Source organism: Rhincodon typus, chromosome 47 (genome assembly GCF_021869965.1).
Source record: "Rhincodon typus isolate 14 chromosome 47, sRhiTyp1.1, whole genome shotgun sequence".
NCBI classification, from domain to species: domain Eukaryota; kingdom Metazoa; phylum Chordata; class Chondrichthyes; order Orectolobiformes; family Rhincodontidae; genus Rhincodon; species Rhincodon typus.
In genome coordinates, this window is record NC_063378.1 from 2,762,798 (window position 1) to 2,784,420 (window position 21,623).

Below are 21,623 nucleotides of genomic sequence, written 5' to 3' on the forward strand. Positions count from 1 at the left end.
GAGTTGGGAGTAAGGGATTGCATTCTTGCAGGAAGGTGGGTGAGAGGAGGTGTAGTGTAGGTAGCTGTGGGAGTCGGTGGGCTAGAAATAGATGTAGGTTTCAAGGCTGTCACCACAGATGGAGGCACAACGCTCTAGGAAGGAGAGAGAGGTATTGGAGATGGATCGAATTTGAGGTTTGGACGAAAGATGTTTGTAAAGTTGATGAACTATTCAAGCTCCTCATGGGAGCACCAGGCAGCGACGATACAGTCATCAATGTAGCGGAGGAAAAGGTTGGGGAGAAAACAAAGTCAAGGTAAACAGAAATAATTTTAGTGGGGCAGGAGCAGGCAGAGACAATGGGTCAGCCAGCACAGTCAGGTTTGTGGATTTTGGGAAGGAGATAGAGACGGGCGGTGCAAGATTGGGGAACAATGAGATTGGAGGCTGAGGGTGGGAGGTCACCTGAGGTGATGAGATTTTGAATAGTTTGAGAGATGATGTTTTGGTGGTTCCCAATTTTTTGATACGTCAGTGTCTCTGTGTTCATTTAGTATTGCATCTTGCTCTTCCGCAATTTGAATCACACTGACGATTCAGCCAGTGGCGATCTTGTCCTCGTCTGCCTGAGTTCGAAATTTCGAAACCTGTATCATCATATTCACATTTTCTATTCAAATTTTGCACATTTGCTTTAGTCCTCACTTTCAGATCAATGATTTAGCAATGTGCCGTCAAATTTTGTTGCTGCTAAATAGGTTTTCAAATTGCATTGGACAATAAATCTGTGTAGATCATTAAGAAGTTGAATTATTTTAACAACACCTCAAAATAAAACTTCAGTTATTGTTGAAACGCTCAATGTCTATGAAATGAGTTGGAACCCAATTTTTTTTTATCGTATAGTACTCTGAAGTCTACTCTTATTGACTCTCCGTCATGAAGTCTGCACACTTCCACTCATATAACACTTCACTACTTTTGCTATCGGAGGTCTGTAGCACAAGGCTTAATCATGCCTGTATTACCTCCAGAATGGAAAATCGCCATAATCTCATTGGTTTACCTCACGGAGTACACCAACTATGAAGTTATGCACCCAAAGAGGTCTGGGGTTTTAGTAATTTTGTATTTTTGGAATTCAATTACTTCTTCTCGCAAACAAGAGCGCTGGATGTTCTTTGGCAACTGGCACATAGTCTCTCATTTCCTTTACCTAATACTGAATCTTTCTTTCGAATTAATTTAGGGCTTTTGAAAAATAAGCAAATATATATATATATATATATATATAAATTCTTATACTTCCCTGCCAAGGTGTCAAAATTTGTTTTTGTCTGAAGAAATGGGAAGTTTATTCCAACATATTAATGCCATGATCAGAGGGGAACAAAACTTTGCATACCCTAACTAGACTGAAAAGGTGTGATTTAAAAAAAATAAATTTGTGCTCTATTATCACCATATATTTGCTTACCCATATTTTGAAGCTTATACAAAATTTCTTTTATTTCTAAAATTATGAAAAATTTGGGTATCAATTCCCATAGCATTGAATTTAGTGGTGATAATTGACAGCAATTAGTACATCACAAATATATGAGTGAAAATATCTCAAACATTACAGGAAATGATTTCTTTTTTCAAGGTCAAACTAGGTGTTCAAATGTCAATGACTGAAATTCAACACATTGCTCCAAACATGTATTATTCATTCCAAATGTCGATACATTATTATTTTGTACAATGACTTACTTTCAGCTGAGAGGTTAAATCAAAGTGCATTGTGATTGCTTAGATCCAAGTAATTTTTTAGACATTTTCCACAGCGCAGCATAATATTATTTTTCTACCATAATATTATTATTAATGTGGTTTGCCTCATCTACATGTAGAGTACAACTTCATCCATGATTACTGCAGCATATGTGTTGCATATATCTCTAATTTTCTGTTTAATATTATTCACGAATGTGAGAACTTCGCATAACTGAGCAGCACAAAATGGCCTACGGCTGCCCATGGCTGATGCAGCAGAACATGGCTGACTGTAATTAGAGAGCTTGGGAAAAAATATTTGAGCAATGTGGTCTTCACAAGAAGAACAATAGCAGCTCTGTAGACTCAAGGTCATAGAACTACGATAGAATATGCAGCTGCGGTTGTTTACGCATGAGGATTAGATAAGAACGTTTCACATTACATCTGTCTTGAATTATTTAATCAATCTAATCGTAGCTCTTAGTTATGTTCATTCAAATGATCATAGATATAGATTCTGAAGTATTTATAGATTCACCGATATATTAAGAAATAGACATAAGGCATTAGAAGAATAGATTCAAAATGAAATTATGGAAGCAAACCACTCAGTCTTTAAAAGCGTTCCCCACACCATTACATGGAGAAATGAATTATAGGTACAGAAACTAGCAGACATTGAAACATGGGTTGAATGAAGACATTATAAGATGCCCGAGGATAAAGATAGAAGTGTCTAGTAAAGCCATTGAGAAATAATCTGCTCACAACTTGTTAGTTAAAGAATTCTAACATTATGTGTAACCACATAACTTTATTAGAACTAATATTATAACATTTAATAAAAATCAATGTTCTTTTGTATTTCCTGTAATAAGGAATTTTAAAGGTTGGTTAGTGGTAGGCAAGTATCAAATTAATTGGCAATTAACACTGTGCAGCTGGCAAAATTCTGGGAATGAATTTGCTCGAATATAGTGTCCTTTGTGAAAAGCCCCAAAAACGGAGATAAGAAAGTTTGGGAAACATCATGAAACCATAGATGACTGGTGCTTGACCACAAGCCTGTCAATCTCTAGTCGTTCAGTCATATGATCAGCTTAATTGGAAATTTATGTGATTAATTAATATCGTGATTGATTTGTGAATGTTAAAGCCAGGATGAAACAAACATATAAAAAATGTATGTTTTTCTTTGTTCAGTGAAGACCTCTCTTGATTTTTAGCGGGTTTCTTCTCAATGGAGTGATTGCAACAAATTCTTTCATTCAGGAAGTTAACTGCTGGGTGTTGAGTAAATCATTTAGTCATTCCAGCCCAACACTACTTTACCACTACCATCAGTGTGAGGCCTGAATGACGACTGGTATTCATATTTCCTGCTAACTGTGGTTTTTAGCTCCAGCCAAAATCGTTCTACATCTCTGTTTTCGGTACCGGTATACTTTCTTGCTCATGGATTGATTTCATTTTTCGTTAACAAAATCGCCCTTCACTTTTCTCGTGCCCCTATCCTTTAGTACTGATAGCTCCTCTCTAATTGGACCCAAAAAAAAGTGTTCATTCACAGGATGCAGGCACCACTGGCAAGGTGGCATTTATTGCCCATTCCTAAATGTCCAGTGGTCAGTTAAGAGTCAATCACATTGTTGTGCTTCTTAAGTTACATGTCGGCAAGACTAGGTAAAAATGACAAAGTTCCTTCTATAAAAGACATTCGTGAATTAGATGGGTTTTTCCAACATTCGACAATAGTTTCATGGTCGTCATTAGATCCTTAATTCCAAATTATTTATGGAATTCAAATTCTACCATGGCGGTATTTGAACCCAGGATATCCAGAATATTAGCTGAATTTCTGGAAAATAGTCTGGTGATAAAATCACTAGGCCATTGCCTTCCCTTCTGACCCCTCCAATCACTGTCGTTACATCCTAGAGTGTATTGATTACCAACTACACTTTATGATTCAATCAGAACATAACTTGCTTAGGCCCAAATATTGATCTAGACCTAAACTGATCAATCCACCAGAATCTAACGATTACCTCTGGCTGGCCCATTACTCTCCCGACCTGACCTGACTCTTGTTGATAGCTAGCTATTCATCTAAACAAACTACACCACACATGTCCCTCTGTCCATCTACCTAATGTCACCAGCTCACATTATTGAAAGTCTAGACACTTGACTGTCATCTCGGCCAAATTACTGGATTACCAACTACACAACCACACTCTTCATCTTGAAGCGACCTTCACAAGCATATTTGGCAACTCTTTTCCCTGCCTACCTAGTCATTGCTTGAGTATCTCTTTTAACCAGACAGCAAAACTCTGGACCGTTTACAATTACCCTTACAACCCATCGCACACGGACCTGACCGGAACTGAAGGGTTCGGAGGAAGTGTCACTGGATCCGAAACGTTAACTCTGCTTTTTCCTTCACAGATGCTGCCAGACCTGCTGAGCCTTTCCAGCAACTTTATTTTTGATCCTCGTTCATCTATCCTGGTTGTCACTGTAACATCTCATCTCCCACTCATTTCTCTCTCTATGTAGCTACTGGTCTCACTTACTATACTCACTTTTCCACCTCACCTCCTGACTCTCGTTTTAATTGGACCATGTAGCCACCTGTGATGATTCAACTAGCTTTTCAAGTATAAGCTCACTCATTTTTCCGTTTCCATATTTTCCCATCCATTCACTAGTTTTCTCATTTCATTAAAAATATCGATTTCTCTTGTTTTCCTTCTATTGTCCTCAGCTCTGAAATATCTCATGAGGGACGCTACACTTTTATAAGAAAGCCAAGATTAAAATGCTAAAAAAAAGTGTATCACCCATGGCAGGATGGAGCTGGGTGAATTATTGGATTCACCTGCAATCCGACTACATATATTACTGTTGCTTGAATATCCAGGCCATTATTTCTATCTTCTTGTACTTGTGTTCTCGCATATATGATGTCTGCAGCAATTGGATATACTCTTGTGACTCTCCAAACTTTGCCTGCAGGGCTGAAGATATAGAACATTAAAGCATAGATAGACTTTTCTGTCCATGAATCCTACACTATCATTCAAATAATCATGTCTGATCATGCATTTCAATCCTATACTGCAGCTATCTCTCCATAGCCGTTTAAAAAAAAGCTTCACGAACCTAGTAACTGAGCATCCCACTAACTAAAATCACTGAAATTTCCTCCATTGCCTTCTATGGCCGAAAATTACATGGGTTCACGGTCCTCTCAATCACCCACTTTTTCCTTGTATCAAAACGATCTACTGTTTATCCTGAGACCATACGTTCTTGTTCTAGACTGGGGAAACATCACCACCTGGTTTTCAAATACTGACAAACGCTCCGAGCAGCTGTCTATTCATGATGTGTGGACTTACTGTGCCTGCTGTCACGAAAGTAACTACTTCTTTCAGCAATACTGCAGTACTCACATTTGAAGACTGAAATTTATTTAGCAGTTCTGCCATGAGTGCACAGTCGTCCTGGTGACAATGTACAGTCAGTGCAGCAATGTGTATTCAGTGTCTTCGAAGTAAGTAACTAAATTTAGGATAAACCTTTCCACTAGGAATGAACTAAATGTTCCCAGGACCTATCTATACGATCAACATATTTCTGTCGTTTATCTTGGCAAATGCCTGTTCTTTGTCCCATATTACTAAAGCAGATATCTTAGCATTGATTGTGATAACATCGTTGCCCCTTGCCTCATGTTGTGTAAGCGCTGTTCACACATGTATCAGCAATGAAATAGATACGACGAATCAAAGATTGCTTTGTTGGTGTTAGATCATGTTTGGGCATGTGAAAGGCATTGAAATAGTACATTTTCCCCTTAAATAAATTTTTCATAGTTTTTCCAGAGCTTCGGGCTCCTATCTTATTAGAGACGGCCGACTGTGGGTGGTTTAACCTGAGTGGCATAACGCCTCAAGCATCGGGATATGTTGAGAAATACGTTTCTTCATGGTAACTTCAGTGAATGCGGGAATTGAAACCATGCTGCTGGCATCACTCTACATTGCAAACTACCTGTGCAGACGACTGATCTAACCAACCCCGAAACCCAATTCCAAATAGGAGAAATAACAAATTATGTATGTCAAAAAAAAAATCAAGACAGAGAATGACGTGAGTTTATCTTACCATTCTCCTTTCGTAACAAATGTTCTCCTTTTAGAAAAAAAAACTACGTTGTAAACAAATCTTGATGAAAAACATTTGGTAAAATTTGGTAAAAATAAAACAACATGAAACGAGAAGGCTATAACGTTAATTGTGAAAACCATCAATTTGAAACATCGAACAGTATGTATTATTTTATATCGACTTGATTAATTTTAGTGAATATTTCAGAGTTTTTGAACTGGGAGGGGTGATGTGATTTGCACGCACAAATTGCAACATTATTTTACATGGCAGAAACGGGAAAACACTTGTTATGCAAGTCGTAATGAAAGGCGTAATCATACAGTTGTAGCTCTAAGGATAATTAAGGCGCACTTGTGCAAAGGAAAACCATTGAAAATTATAATCACGAATAAAGGCCAAGTACCACACCATAACATATCCAAATCTTTGAAAAATGTTTAAAACAAGAATTCCATTGCGTTTCCTCAATATATATCTATCATCCCCTTTTCAGCAGATGGCAAAATAACTCATGACATACACTACACATTGTGACTCCTCCCCCACCTTACAAGTAGAACAATTCTATTTGACTAATGTTTGGACAATTTTTAGAAATTTCTGTGGGGTCATGGTGGGGTTGGAGGTTTGAATAAACAGGTATGACAACATCTGTGGAGAGAAAACAAATTTACCGTTTTGGGCGCAGTAATCCTTCTTCAGAACACTTCTTTTGGTTTTTGTACAATTGTGTTGTTTCATCATCAATTTGGTCTGACTATCATTTGAAAATGGTTCTCACTTACACTGCAATAATGATTTAAAAAAAACCTCAAAGAATTCCACCAAAGTTCCAAATGCCATCTTTCCAGAGTTGTCTTTAGCTCATCGTTACTCTCTACCTGAAAATTTCCAGATATGCAAGTGCTTTTATTGTCCAAATAAAATAATCATAAATTTATTGAATCTACATTCATAAATTGGGTGTGTTCTTACACTCCATGCTTCACCTTCTACATCACTGGATTTAGAAAAAAAATCAAGTTGAAGTAAGACATAATTTCTTTCAATTATACCTGTATCTTCTAGAATTTTTCGGAGTGTTCCAAGTTCTGAAAGTACAACGTATCAGCTCATATACTTGAACTGGAAAGTTTAAATCACTTGCATTTTGCTTTCCTTTAGATTTTTTTGTAATGTCTCACAATTTTCCCGGTTTAAAATTAATAAATGATGATGATCTATCGTTAAGTTAATGTAACAAATTTTTTGAGGTCAGGCGAACGGATGTAATTCTTATTTTTGCGTTCTCATGAGATGTCTAACAAAATTATTTGACTCTGATTGATAATTTGATTGGACGTCGACCTTATGTACTTCATGCCTCCTTCACGTTTCAATCAATCTTTGCAGGAAAATAATCCAAATTGTATAATTTCAATCCTAGAATGACAGCATGCTAGCATTTGTTGTTGTTTTAAATCTGTAAATCAAATTATATTGTCACCAGTTACCAATTACTTCATTTGTCAGCAAAAACAGAATTGTTGGAAAAGCTCAGCAGGTCTGGCAGCATCTGTGTAGAGAAAAAAAAAAACAGGTTAATGTTTCGGGTCCGGTGACCCCTGCTCAGAATGGGACACAAAATGTTAATTCTGATTTTTTCCTACACAGGTGCTGCCAGACCTGCTGAGCTTTTCCAGAAAACTCTGTTTTTGTTCCTGTTTTACAAAATCCGCAATTATTTCTGTTTTGACTGAATTTGTTAGATTTGATAGCAAAGAAAGTTGTAACATTGTATGAATTGTCAGATCAATTTTCAGTTGAAGGGAAAAACAAGTTCCACGTAGCGAGAAATCAGGTAGACTAACAAGAGAGGAAGTAGTACAAGGTTTTCTTTATCGCATTAGGTGCAATTTGATTCAGGACACTCTTTGTTAATAGGAGCTAAACTTTGTGCGTCTACAGTGTGGAAGGCAAGACATTGAAATGACGACATATAATTCATTTTGGTCAAATAGATTGATCAATAATCAGCACGCTGTGCATGAATATCTCGATATACAGCAATGTGCATCTTAACATCATTTTGGTAAATTATAATCCCGTATCTGAACGTAAATTTACCATCAAAATTACACCAAAACAATTCAATGGCTCATTATATTTGTCTCCATAGGGACATTTATGAATGGAGGAGCAAATACATGCCACGCCACCGACTTGAAAATCTAAGAGTGAAGACAGTTCATCGTAGCTGAACCAAATTTCAAAATGAGGAAGGCAAACAGGCAAGGGAAGAATGACTTTTCTTCGTTTCTTTTTTGTTAATTTTGTGGAAATCTAGTGAAAACAAAAAAACACTTGTGTTGGGTGTCAAATTAACAATCTTAAATTTCCAATGTAAAATGTACAAGCTTTCCACCACAGGTTGTATTAATTTGGGATTACTTGAAGAAAATGCACCTATAGCCGAGTGATTCATTTTTGAAACAGCAAACGGAGGAATCGAAGTGTTGCTTTAATAATGATGATGATGATAATAAAAAAAATAATATATACAGAAATAATAAAAGAAATGCATTAATTTCAATGCAGATTCTGCAGATGTTTTAAAGAAAGATTAGCTTTATAGGGTCCTGTCCAAGTCAATTAAGCAATGATGTGCTGTATGCTCAGCACAAGCTGGAAGAACAGCACTTGATTTTTTACTTGGGGACTCTGCTGTCTTCTGGACTCAATATCAAGTTCAGAAATTTTTGGGCTTAAGCACTTTCTCCCAGGTCCTTGCCCCAACCCCCACACACCAAGCCTTGTCATAACATGGGCTATAACCACTCACAATCCATTGTGAGCTATTTATAGTCATCATTAACAGCTACTCATTCCCCCAGCCTGACCTTCACCACTTCCTTTGTCTGTCCCGCTGTTTTTCTCTATCTTTCCACCTACCATTTACTGATCCCCACACCCCTCCCCAAATTCTGCATAAATACCAACCGTTTCATAACTTGAGGCTGGTTAGCTCGTCGAGCTGTTTTTTTGTTTCGCAGACATTTCATTACCATGCTGGGTAACATCCTCAGTGCAGCCTACGGTGAAGCGTCGATGTGTTTTCCCGCCTGGTGTTTAAACTCTGCGGTCTGTTGAGGTGGATTGCCTCACTTCCGGTTTTCCTTCGTAGTGGAGTGTATATGGGGTCGAGTTCAATATATTAATAGCATGCTTGGTGGAGTGCCAGGCTTCTAGGAATTCTCGTGCTTGTCTCTGCCTAGCTTGTCGCAGGATTTTGATTTTGTCCCAGCCGAAATGATGATTCTCCTTGTCCATGTGGATTGAGATCAGTGAGTATTGGTCGTTTCATAACTTGCATTAGTTATGAAGAAGTGTCACTGGACCTAAAATGTTAACTCTGCTTTCTTTCTACAGCTGCTCCCAGACCCGCTGCGTTTTTTCGAGGAATTTCTGCTTTTGCGACTTGCTGTAGGTTTACATTTTCACAAAGTCATGTTTATGCAACTGTTTGACTTTCAAGTCATTCTGTGTTATCCCTTCCCAATTTATTTCCATATATAATGCCGCTCCACATCACTGTTCATTGAACTGAGGCTGCTCCCTTTGCCAATTCCTCTTCGTCGATTCAGAAGCAAAAGGGCACTTCAGCTCATGGGAATTACAGATTCTGGCTGAAGATAATTCTGCTGTTTTCATTAATACCTCACTGGAACTACACACAGACACACACACACACACACACACAGACACACACACACACACACACACACACACACACAACAGCGATGCCTGATCTACTTTTATGTTTTGTCCAAAGTGATTCTTATTAACTGATGTAGGCATAATTTAATCAAAGACCCTTCCAGTCTCAAGAAATTTTCCGTTATGTTACTAAACGACTCTTGTATACAGTGAAATACCACAGCTAGATTCAATTTGTGTCTTTTGTCAACGACCTTGCTGTTTCGCATTTACTCGATTGCATTGCCAAGACCGGTAGTAGGAATGAATGAGCAGAATCCCTTGCCTATGATTAGCATAATGACCTAGCACGTTGTGTGACCTAACGTTAATCTTGAGTTTTCCGTGGCCAAACGCAACTGCCGGTGTATCATGGTAGCATTGTCAATGTTGTCACTGAGCAGCATTAGCAGGGATTGGGCGCTGACATAAACAAACACAATCATATGAAACGAGGTACTGCAAACAAAGAACTGGAAGCTTGGAAAACACATAGTAAGCTGACCCATAGAGCCAACTTGCTTCCTGTATCTTACAGTTTTGAGTATGAAAATGTTTGGAGATGACAGCTAAATCCTATTGGGAGAGGATTCTGGACTACGGCTTTAGATTATTGTCCATATTGATTTTGTTCCTGAATAAAGTGAAAGCTTTTCACCTGAGCAAAACCAGAAAATGCATCTTTGCTGGAGATGCGCTAATGCAATTAGAAACAAGTTAACCAATCTTGGAGAAATAGTGGAAAACAATAACATATTAATGAGCCAAACGACATTGCACAGCAGGTGAGATAGTAGGAACTGCCGATGCTGGAGTCTGAGATGACAAGGTGTGGATCTGGAGGAACACAGCAGGCCAGGCAGCATCAGAGGAGCAGGAAAGCTGACGTTTAGGGCCTGGGACCTCCTTCTGAAAAATATTTTTTTCTGAAGAAGAGTCCAGACCCGAAACTTCAGCTTTCCTGCTCCTCTGATGCTGCCTGGCCTGCTTTGTTCCTCCAGCTCCACACCTTGTTATTGCACACCAGGTTGCGAGTTACAGAAGCCTGGTACAAAAACATACCAGGAATATTGGTAAGTTAATAGCATGTAGAAATGAATTAAGGCATCAATTAACTTTACACACAGAGAATTAAGTAGGAATATGCTATCAACTACCAAAGAGTAGCATTTCTTTGCGATAAGATAGAGAAAAACAAATCTAAGACTAAGCTAACAATGAAAATATTGGAAATGAATGCAAATCGAAAACTCTTGGGATATCACCAATACCAGTTTCATGATACATTTGTGAACATAGCGAAATATCGAAAGTTATTAGGGATGTAAAAAAAATGAACATGTTCTCCTGGTTCAAAGGTTTCAAAGAAAAGTAGTGTAATTAGCTTTGAAATGAAAATGAATTTAGGATACTGGGAAAAATAATACGTAGGAGAGTGGAAATAGGTCACCTCGCCTTCAGGAGAACTAACATAAACACAAAGAGCCATAATTCTAATTGCATGATAACAGTTGGCCTGATATTCTCTGCTTACCTGACTCCTTTTGTTGTAGAAGTGATTCTGCAAGAGGCAAGGTAGAAAACTATAAAAAAGGTGTCTCGCCTCACTCTAAACAACTTTAACCTGAGCAATGAACTCACATTTTCATTTAACAATACATAATCTGTTTAAATCTCCTGATCTGCCACAGGTTTTGCTTTATGCATACTTACGATTTGTTCTTCGCCTGGAAAGTATTTTTTTGATTTGATAAGCGAGGTAGGAGGATATGAATGGGCAGGCAATTGCCTTCTACGTTTGAAGGGAAGATGCAATGGCAGGCGAGGAAGTGGTTGGAGTGATGGATTCATGTCAAGGGATTTGTTTTGCATGATTGATGCTGAAATACATTTCATTCGCCACAAAGAAGCAAATCAAATTTGCATATTTTTTAGCATACTTCACTTCGCTATCTCCTCCAGCTTACCTATTTCTCGAAGAGATTCCCTTAGTTTATAAAGTTCTGCAAAGTAGAATAAAGATCATTGCAGTAGCACATAATGACATAAAATCCTTGCTTTTAATATGTCATTTAATTTAACATTTCTTCCAGTATGTCGAGAGAATTGGAAGTAAAATAGAAAAGATGAAATGCTGCACGGAAATTAAGATGTATTTTTCAAACCTAAGCTGAACTGGTAAGATTCTTGTTTCTCTTTAACAATACCAGTTTTGTCAATGTATAAAACAGTAAGGAAATGTACTTTATTACTTTTAGGGAGAGGATTAGAGGAATAATACAAGTATATTTTTCAGTCTGATATACACATATGGTAAGGGAGAAATATTTAAATCAATCAATAATGTAAAGTCATTTAACTTTACGACACAGAATGACGTTAGTCGAGCAGTACTGTATAAAATCATTTGAAAAGAAAGATCCCGTTATTTGCTTTTTGCTTACAGGCAAGAAATGTTCTACCCTTTCAGAAATATACAGGATTGGAGGAAGATCTGTGGATGATATTTGTATGGAGCATGAATATCGATTTTGGCCAGCTATCGCACATATACTCAGTATCTGTTGTTAACCTTATTTAACCATAAACATAACGACAGTGGAATATTATTATTAAATTTGCTTGAAATTTCCTTGCAGAAGGCCTCTCCAGATAGAGACACTTATCACAGTAGAAATAAACTAGTAGCATGACCCATGATACTTTCGATAATGATGTTGCCTTTGTGTTTGATATTTTTATATCTTCGCCAGTTATCCTGATATCAATGAAATATTAACCTTAGCTTTCAACAAAAATCCATCTTATTTGGAAATGTATCTACTGGGCTTACCCTGAATGTTATGTTCTTGCAGGGGAATTATCCTAACTTGCCAGCTGTCTCCTCCAACTGTTCTTTATCCCTCCTACCGCTCAATGAAAGTTCCTTGTAAACAGAGCTCAGTGCTCAATCCCCTCATACATCGCGTTGACAAGGTTTTAGCAAACAATGGCAGCATAGGCCTACCGCATTGATCTAATGTTTGCAGTTTAACAACAATACTGCAGCAAAAGTAGCTTGGAAGAAGATAGATAGATTTCGTTCTTAGGCTTCAAGGGATCAATGTGATGGGGCAAAAGTTGAAATAGGTATTGTGTAAGATGTTCTGCTAAAATCATTTTGATTGGTTCTGTAGGCTAGAAAGATAGAATGGGATGACCCTCCTCTACTTTCCCACATTTATCTCAGTTTTTAAGTATGACAGGTCAGCACAAATATGCAGATTGCTAACATTGGAGAAATAATTGAAATAATTTTCAGACAGGGAAATATTAAAATACGAGGGAAAAATAACTTGTATTATCTTACACTTTAAACATTTCCCAAGTCTTCAGAAACTTTCACAGCGATTGAAATGTTACCGACAATAAAATACAATATGAGAGTAACCTTGTCTGAAGAAGGGACTCGCCCCAAAATGTCAATTTTTCTGCTTCTCTGTTGCTGCCTGGCCTGCTGTGTTCCTTTAGCACCACCCTGTATTATCTCTGACTCCAGCATCTGCAATTCTTACTATCTCACAATTTGAGGATAATTCTTTTTCACAAGGTAATGTGATGACAAAATGATACCAGAAGGAGTCGTTCTATGCATTTACTGCTGTTAGATTTGTAGAAAATGTTGACAAGAGATACTGAAAATAAATCGCCTGCTCTTTTTTTATGTAATATGACTTTGTAAACTTGTACATGAACCTTAGATGCTAGGCAGGATCTTGGTCTCACATTTCAGATGATAGATGCCGTAATCCACTACAAGTGGAAAAGTAGATTGAGAAGGAGTCTTCCAAAGGTAATTCTGATTTAATGAAGAAGGAAATGTGAGAAGACAATAGTTATATCGTGCCAATGGCAAAGAGAACAAATCACGTTCCTTATTCATATTTCGACGCTTGATTTACCTGATCCCTTTGAAGGAAATTCCTCATCTATGAGCAAGAAATGTTTTCAATTGAGAAGGAAGCTTCAGAACAGATATCAGACTAATATACTTAAAAGATTAAAGCGTCAAATCTAGAAGTTATGTATAAATCACATAAATGAGCGTATGCATTCATAAAAGAATCAAACAGTCCATGGACGAAGTAGTGTACTGAGACGTTTTGTAATAATATGAGAGACCTGATGTGTTTTCGCCTTAACATCTCAACAAGAAGACAAGACTACCACTCATGCAAATCACCATTGGGAAACCAATGATCAATGTCAACGTAAGTTCTCATTGACAGAGAAAAAAAAAGGCTTGCTGCAATGCTTTGGTATTTGAAGTGGAATAAAAAAAGTCTATGGTTTTTGAATTAACTCTTAGTTGCAGCACATGGCAAGTCATGACTGGTTTTCCAAAGGTGTTGTTGTTGACAGAACACTATCTACCGCTATTACATGACTGAATCCAATGTGCAGATCTCCATTCTAAAGGCGTGGAGCTATTGGATAACCCTGCCTTTCACAATGTATTGCAGAAAAAAATGTGGAAAGTACAATTTCCTATTGTCAGCATTGTTTGTTATAATTAATGGACTGTGCTCAGACGACCGAAAAGGGTGAATCTTTGTAAAGCTGCTTGAAATATATAAACTATTGTTAGCAGTGAACAGAATTAATGTTAATAAGCTGCTTCTCTGACAGAAATATCTGGATTCACGATACAGAGTCTCAGGGTTAATTTTGGTATTCAATCAGGGGATGAGGGCATCATTGGCAGGGCGGCATTACTTGCCTATCCCTCATTGCTCTAGAGAATGGCTTGGTGAGCTGCAATCTTGAACTGCTACAATCAATTTGTCACAGGCGCACGTACAATCCCAATACGGATGGAGTTATAGGATTTTTAACCCAGCGAGCTTAAAGAATGGCGACTTATTTATTTATAAATCAGGATGGTGACTGACTCGGAGGAGAGATTACAGACAGTGGTGTCCCCATACGTTTGTTCACCTTGTCCTTCGAAATGGTTTGAAAAAATCGGTCTGTGGAACTTGATAAATTTCTGCAGCACATCTTCCAGATTGCACAGACTGAATGTTCTTGTAGTTGCTGTCATGCAGGAAAGTAGACAGTGCTGCATTACACTCTGGACATGTAGTTTGTTGATACTGGACAGAGGTTGATGATCAGAAGCTACGGATTTCATAGCTTCTGACCTTCACTTGTGGGCACAGTATAGATTATTTCTACAGCATAAACAGAAATTGCGAAAAAGCTCAGCAGGCCTGGCAGCATATGTGGGAAGAAATTAAAATTAACTTTACAGGTCCAGTGAGCCTTGATCAGAACTGATTGCAGCTAGGGTAATTTTAGTATATATCTGAGGAAGGGGTGGGGGAAAGGGAAGGAGTAAACAACAGGTGGAGATGAAGTCCAAAGGTAGAGAAAAACAGTTGAGCAGTCAAAGGAATGGTTAACTGCCAGCTGGGAGAAATAACTGGTGCCAGTGGGGATCTTTAGTGAAGCTGACAATGAGTTGCTTGTGGAAGTAGATTAGGTCTGGTGTGTGGGTTTTGGTGGTAAGGAAATTGGAGGAAATGTTAAAGACCTAAAAATATTGATCTCAATACTGAGGCCAGAAGACAGAAAATCAACTGCAGTATTTCCCACTTACACTGAGTTTTTCTGGAGCACAGCAGCTTGATACAGAGATGTTGGCCGGGGAACAAGGTGGTGTGCTGAAATGGTAGGCAGCAAGAAGTTCCGTATCATTTTTTTTCGGAGAGAACATAAGTTCTACGAAGAGGCCGCTCAGTCTGCACTTCGTCATACAGATTATCAGCAGCGAATACAATAGACTAGATTGAATGAAATACGAGTAAATTTGTGTTTCACTTGATATTGAAAAGGGATGAAGTGAGTGGGTGGGTGTTATACCTTCTGCAATTGCGAGGTAAAGTTGCTGTGGGGTTGTCGGGAGGTGTTGGAAGTAGAGGAGGAGAGGCTCAAATTCTGTTGAGGGAGTAATTCCGGCAGACAGATAACACGGGAGTGGAGGAGAATTTGTGTCTGGTGGTGGAATTCCGCTGGAGCTGGCAGAAAAGGCAGCTAATGGTCCTTTAGAAGTGGATGCTGGTGGGATAGCAGATAAGAAGGAGGGAGGCCCTATCAGTCTTGTGGAAGGGAAAAGCGCGGGTGAGGGCCAAAGCACAGGAGACAATTTGAATGAGCGCACCAAGGAATGCTCGGTTGACAAAGAAAGTGGATATTTGGAGACCTTTTGTCAATATTAACAAAGAGGGAGGAACTGGGAAAATGGAATAGGGTGTTTACAGGAAGCAGGGTGGGATTTGATGAATTTGTAGTGGATATTAGTGGCCAGACTATCCTCAGAAATGGAAACAGCGAAGTCGAGCAAGGGAAAGGAGGAGTAAGAGATGGACATGGTGTCTGTCAGAGTAGGGTGTAATTGGAAGGGAAGTAGATAAACGTTCCCAATTCTGAACAAGAGAAGAAAACAGCACCAATGACGTCATCATTGTACTGGAGAAAGAGTGGTAGCGGCGCGTGTAGGACGGGAACAAGGAGTATTCCAAGTACACCACAAAGGGACAGGGATAACTGAACCCGTATGGATAGATTGTCTTCTGTTTGAGATAGTCGTTGCCTGGCACTGTTGGTTCAATGCTGTCCAATCCTTATTACATTTGCATATGGACAACTTCCTTATCGATATACATGATACAGAACATTGAGCAATCAGCGTTCATCCCCACTTCTGAACTTATGATTAAGAGACCATCATTGACAAAGTGTTTGAAAATGCTTAGGACTTCACCTGAGGAACTCCTGCAAGGGTGTTCTGGAGCTGAGATAGGTGATATCCAGAATCATAGCCATGTCTATTTTTCGTAATTTAGATTCAGAACAACGTATTAGTGATCAAATATTTCAGAATGAGATGACAAGAAATATTTTACTGCAAAATAGCAGTATCTTAGGTTTTCCCTACCAGAGCGTTTGGTGGACAATTGGTTTGTGCTAAGGCATGACGCCAAGAGCACGGTTCAATTCCCCTATTGGCTGAGGTCACCATGAAGATTCTGCCTCCTCAAACTCTTCCCTTGTTTATAGTGTGATTATCCTCAGTTAAGGTGCTACCAGTTGTCTCTCTTAAATGAGTGTTTGGGCCTATGGTCCGTTAGGTCTATGGTCTGTTGGGCCTACGGCGACTCTATGCTATCTCCTTATCTGTAAAATAGTATATTCAAAGCTGAGAATTACATCTTCTTGTAGAATTTTTTGAATTTGGAGCATATGCAGAGTCAAAGGAAATGTTGAAATTATTTGAAAAACAATCGTAATGTCATTGAATTTTCGTAAATTTTTGTGCAACTTTTGGCTTGCTTTTCATCGTGTGTTTCCTTTAGTTGATATGTCTCAGCTTGACTGCAAAAAGAACTGGCATGACGCAGACCTCGATTCCTTGCCCATCTTTAAACCTGTCATTTCCATTAAGGTAAACTGGTTTGGCCACAAGCACAGCCCATGTCCCCTAAAAAATGGTTTGTTACCGGCTAATGACTAATGTCTGATTGATTTTTCAAATGAAGGGTAAAAGTCTCTAGTTATTAATTTCAGGGACATGTCATTTTTTCTTGAATGCAGTCATGGTAAAGGGAAATAATGGGGTAAGAATGTTCTTTCATTGAGCACTCAGACACGATAACATCTTTGTACTGATTGAAGAGTTTCTGCAGAATTCAAAGGATCAAATGTATCTCTTCCAATGTCATAGTTTTGTAACTAAATGTGACTAAACTGTTAGCTTTACCTCCAGGATATGGTATACAAAGAAATCCTTTTTTTCAAAATTATGAACCACATTGATATAACTGAAATAATTGTTAATTAAATTTGTTTGTGACATATCTTTCGTAAACAAACGTTATCTATGAATTTAAAGAATAGGTCTAAGGCTCTATCCATCGTCAACGGTGACACAAATGCAATTTGAAGATTTAGAATAATTCACCTTCAATTTTCTTTTTTGACTTCCCCTCTGCGAACAAAACATCATCATTAAACAGTAAAATACGTTACTATAACCATCAACGCAAAAAGAAATCCCATACTGTACCATAAATATATCAGAATCTACCACGATCTTTTCGAATGTCAATTACTTCAGCTGTTACATTGGACACAGGGTGTAGATGTTGTCAACATTAATCAATTTTGCTTTTAATTCCGTTGTTTTCACACTTTCAACAAGTGTCCTTTTGACTCTTTTATTTTCCTCCTTGAGTTGCGTCTTTCTATTAGTGAGGATAGGCTGTCCACAAATATCCACGAGACTCACAGACTCCCAGGTTGCCTAGAGTACACTATTACAACACTTCCTTTAAAGAATTCAATACATTCTTCGACTTTTACCACCACTGTTACTTCTTTTCCAATGATGCCAAATTCTATTCGGCTACCTCAACCCTGACCTTATCTTTGATCAAGTGAGGAGTGCCATCCCTCCTTTCTCACTCCTACGTTGCTGCGGGCCTGAGCTGTGTACCTTCTCTGTCCCATACTTCTGACCATGACGTCCTGTCGTTCCCAAAGAAAGTTATCGGGCTCTCCTTGTCCTCACTTTTCACTCTAACATTTTCCACGTTTAAAAGACTATCTGGTGCCATTTCCATCGCCTACAGGAGCATACAATCAAAACACATATTTTCACCTCTCCTCAATTGTCACAATTCTGTAGGTAGTGTTTGCTGGGTGCACCCTGGTCCAGCTTGACATCACTGATAACACTTGGGCGCTCTCCTTGGCCTCTTTAAGTGAAATCACAGAAGACGTAATGCTTGCTGATGCGCCTCCTCGCTTCCCACTATCCAAGCACAAGTTGGCCTTCTAGCCTTTTACGTTACTTATTTCAATCCATTTTACTGTAGACTGTATTTTGGTATTATGAAACAATTATACTCTGACCTTACAACTGACACTGACCTTCCAGTTACTTCCACTTAATGATGCTACCGTTCTCTCCTGCAAGCATTTTCAACACAGGCAAGCTATCGTGTTGCAATATGGTCTAACACAAATTAAAGGAGCAACATCTCATTTTCTTCTTAGGCACTGTATTACTGACCAGACTCAATTTGGTAACTTTATAGTGTGACCTGTGCAACATTTATCTTAAACTATTCAACTTCAGCCCCTCCCCTAACCACACCACCCATCACCCGCAATACATTCACCACCCACAGTCCTGTTTGTGTCTTTTTGTTTTTACACTCAGAGAGATGCTTAATTTTCTTATTTTCATTTCTTCAATAATAAAATATTTTACATCTGTATCTCCTCTTTACCACCATTAACAACCACTTTTTCTTTCTCGCTGATATCTCTTACTACTGTTCCACTTGCTCTTCCTCATTCATCTACAATTAGGAATAAAGAAAAATCCTGACTATACATTTTTGATAAAGAGACCATTAAATCGCTCCCTTCGCCCCCATCCTCCCATGATCTCCTCCCAGACCTGCTGAGTATGTCTAGAATTTTCTGTTTTCGTTTTCAAAGAAAGAAGGTAAATCGAAATCTCAGCAGGCAAATAAGTTTAGTGGCTTGGCGGCTGGAACTTGTCAGATGTTTTGAATGCTGCTGTTAATTACTTACCTTCTTATTCTTCAGAATCTCTCTACCCACGACATATAATCACAGAAATGTGGTGTTGCTCCACATTTGTCTGACTAGATGCAACTGTAACAATACCCAAGACGTTGCACGGCCGACGTTGCATTTTTTGATAATAAGCATCCCACTCAGTGACAGATTTAATGCTCTGAGTTAGAGAAAAAAAAAAATCTTTGCGCATTGTATATTGACATCAAATAACGTTAAAGCATGTAGGACAAGTCATAATATGGGCGTGTCATAAACAAGTTCAACCGGGTGGTCTTAGTAAATTCATCTGCCATAGTGCACTATATGCCATTATTGCCATTATACTTTAGGAGGAGTGGATAATACCGCTATAATTTCAGGTTTACCAGAATACAATGGTCACCGTTGATACATTAAAGAGTGCTATGCATACATGGGTGCACATGTCTCCTGGAAACCGGCTGTTTGCGGTCCAGTCTTACAACGAATGTTCCATAACTTAATGTGATTTGTAGCATATTGAGATGGGCTACTATTAGGAATAAAAACATTCTACGATTTGATTGTCCATACTTTAGGATTTTCAATACAGGTGAAACAAAACATGATCTGATCAGTAGAATTGAAAGTTAGTGCTCGTCAGAGATATTTCTTGATTGATGATTCAAAATGCTACGGTTTGCTAAATTAATATTTTGTTTTGCTTTAGATGCAGCATATGGATTTCATACGATATTTTACCTTTTTCACGCAACTCATTTTGTGTAGACAGAATGAATTGAACAACAAATATTGAAAAACAACTTACTTTTACTTAACACTAAGAGAAAACGACTGTAAAGTGAGAAACTTAAAAAAGAACTACGTGCTCCTAAACTAGAAAAGAATTTTGATATTGCAAGTGGAAGGATAGTGTGCAAGTCTTTATTCAAACCAATGCAATGAATAAACTTTCAACGGAAACAATAATTTATACATCAAGAAATACATCGGCCAGCCATTGGCCAGTTTACATTGGGCGATCAGAATTGGTTGGTTAATCCGTGTCCACGGCGTAGGCATAACTGAGTTGTGGTTAACATATGTTATTTAATTCACAATGATGCAATGTGTGTCATGACCTTTTTTCTGTTTGTATTCGAAAGCGCTCAATGTATGAATATGCATAAGCAATATGAGATATAAACAAATTATATTGCTGGCTGGTGTGTTAATCTTAAACTAGTAATTAGACTGAGCCAGCAGCTTTCTAAAACTTTTCAGTATTAATGAATAAAACTGTGTTTTTAAAACCCGTTCAATAACTTGAATGTCTACTTTTAAATCCACATAGCATGTGACGTTGGCAGACGCAGAAGAGGAGAGATTCCTGGTCAGTCAGGGAAAAACAAACAAACAAAATTGGAAGTGTATACTTGGCACTAATTATCACCAAATGTGGATGAAGCCGGTGACTGAGAACGCTGCCATTATGACTTCAGCTGGGGCCGGGGCCAAGGCCATTGTACAGAGCTTGAAGTTCTTTATGGAAAGGCTGAAGACAAGGAATGGTTACCAGTAACTATGCTTTGTTATTTGTAAAGGATATGAATGTCAAGACTCTCGAAAAATCTACCTCTTCTACCTTCCTATCATGGAATCTGAAACAAAAAGACTTTTTCCTGAGTTCAACCTGTACTGAAACAAAACAGTGCTGATCAACTCACAAGGTTTCAGGCGTTTTTGTTGCAATTGGTCACTGAACTGGATATTTCAGATTCAGTCTCAAGTGCACCAAGGAATTGACCACAATAATTTGTGAAGCTATCAATTGGGCAAAGCTGCCATTCATTCTTCTAAGAAGGGCTTACAGGGTGACAATATTGGAAAATTCCCACACTGTATCATGTAAGGTAAATGGGAGTTGTGGTTCAGTCTTTGTGTGTTCGATCCCTGTTCTCAGTGGTACCGGTATTACGTCAGCTCTAGTCCCCAAGAAACTGGTTCAGGTGACCGATAATGATGATTACCTCAGCCACACAGACTTCACCTGATGAAGGACCAGCACCCAGAAAGCTTGTGAAACTGAAGGAGTGATCCAGGAATTTACTTTTAGGCTTCAGATTTGAAACTGAGACATATATCCATCAGTCTGTGAAAAAGTTTAAGGGCTAATCTTTACAGAACGATGATTTCAAACAAATGTGGGCCAGCGAGTAGATGACATCAAAGCTACCTGGAGTGTTAAACGAAGTTTATATATACCATCGTGGTTCATGACAGGAGAGAGAAATGGAAATTAAAACATTTAGTTACAGTCGAATCGAAGAAGAATAAGAATGCAAAAAAAA

At 38.3% G+C, this 21,623-nt stretch overlaps 1 pseudogene; it reads left to right on the top strand.

Moving 5' to 3' along the window:
* Positions 1–224: 224 nt before the first annotated feature.
* On the top strand, positions 225–21,326 carry LOC125487924 (annotated as a pseudogene).
* Positions 21,327–21,623: the final 297 nt, after the last annotated feature.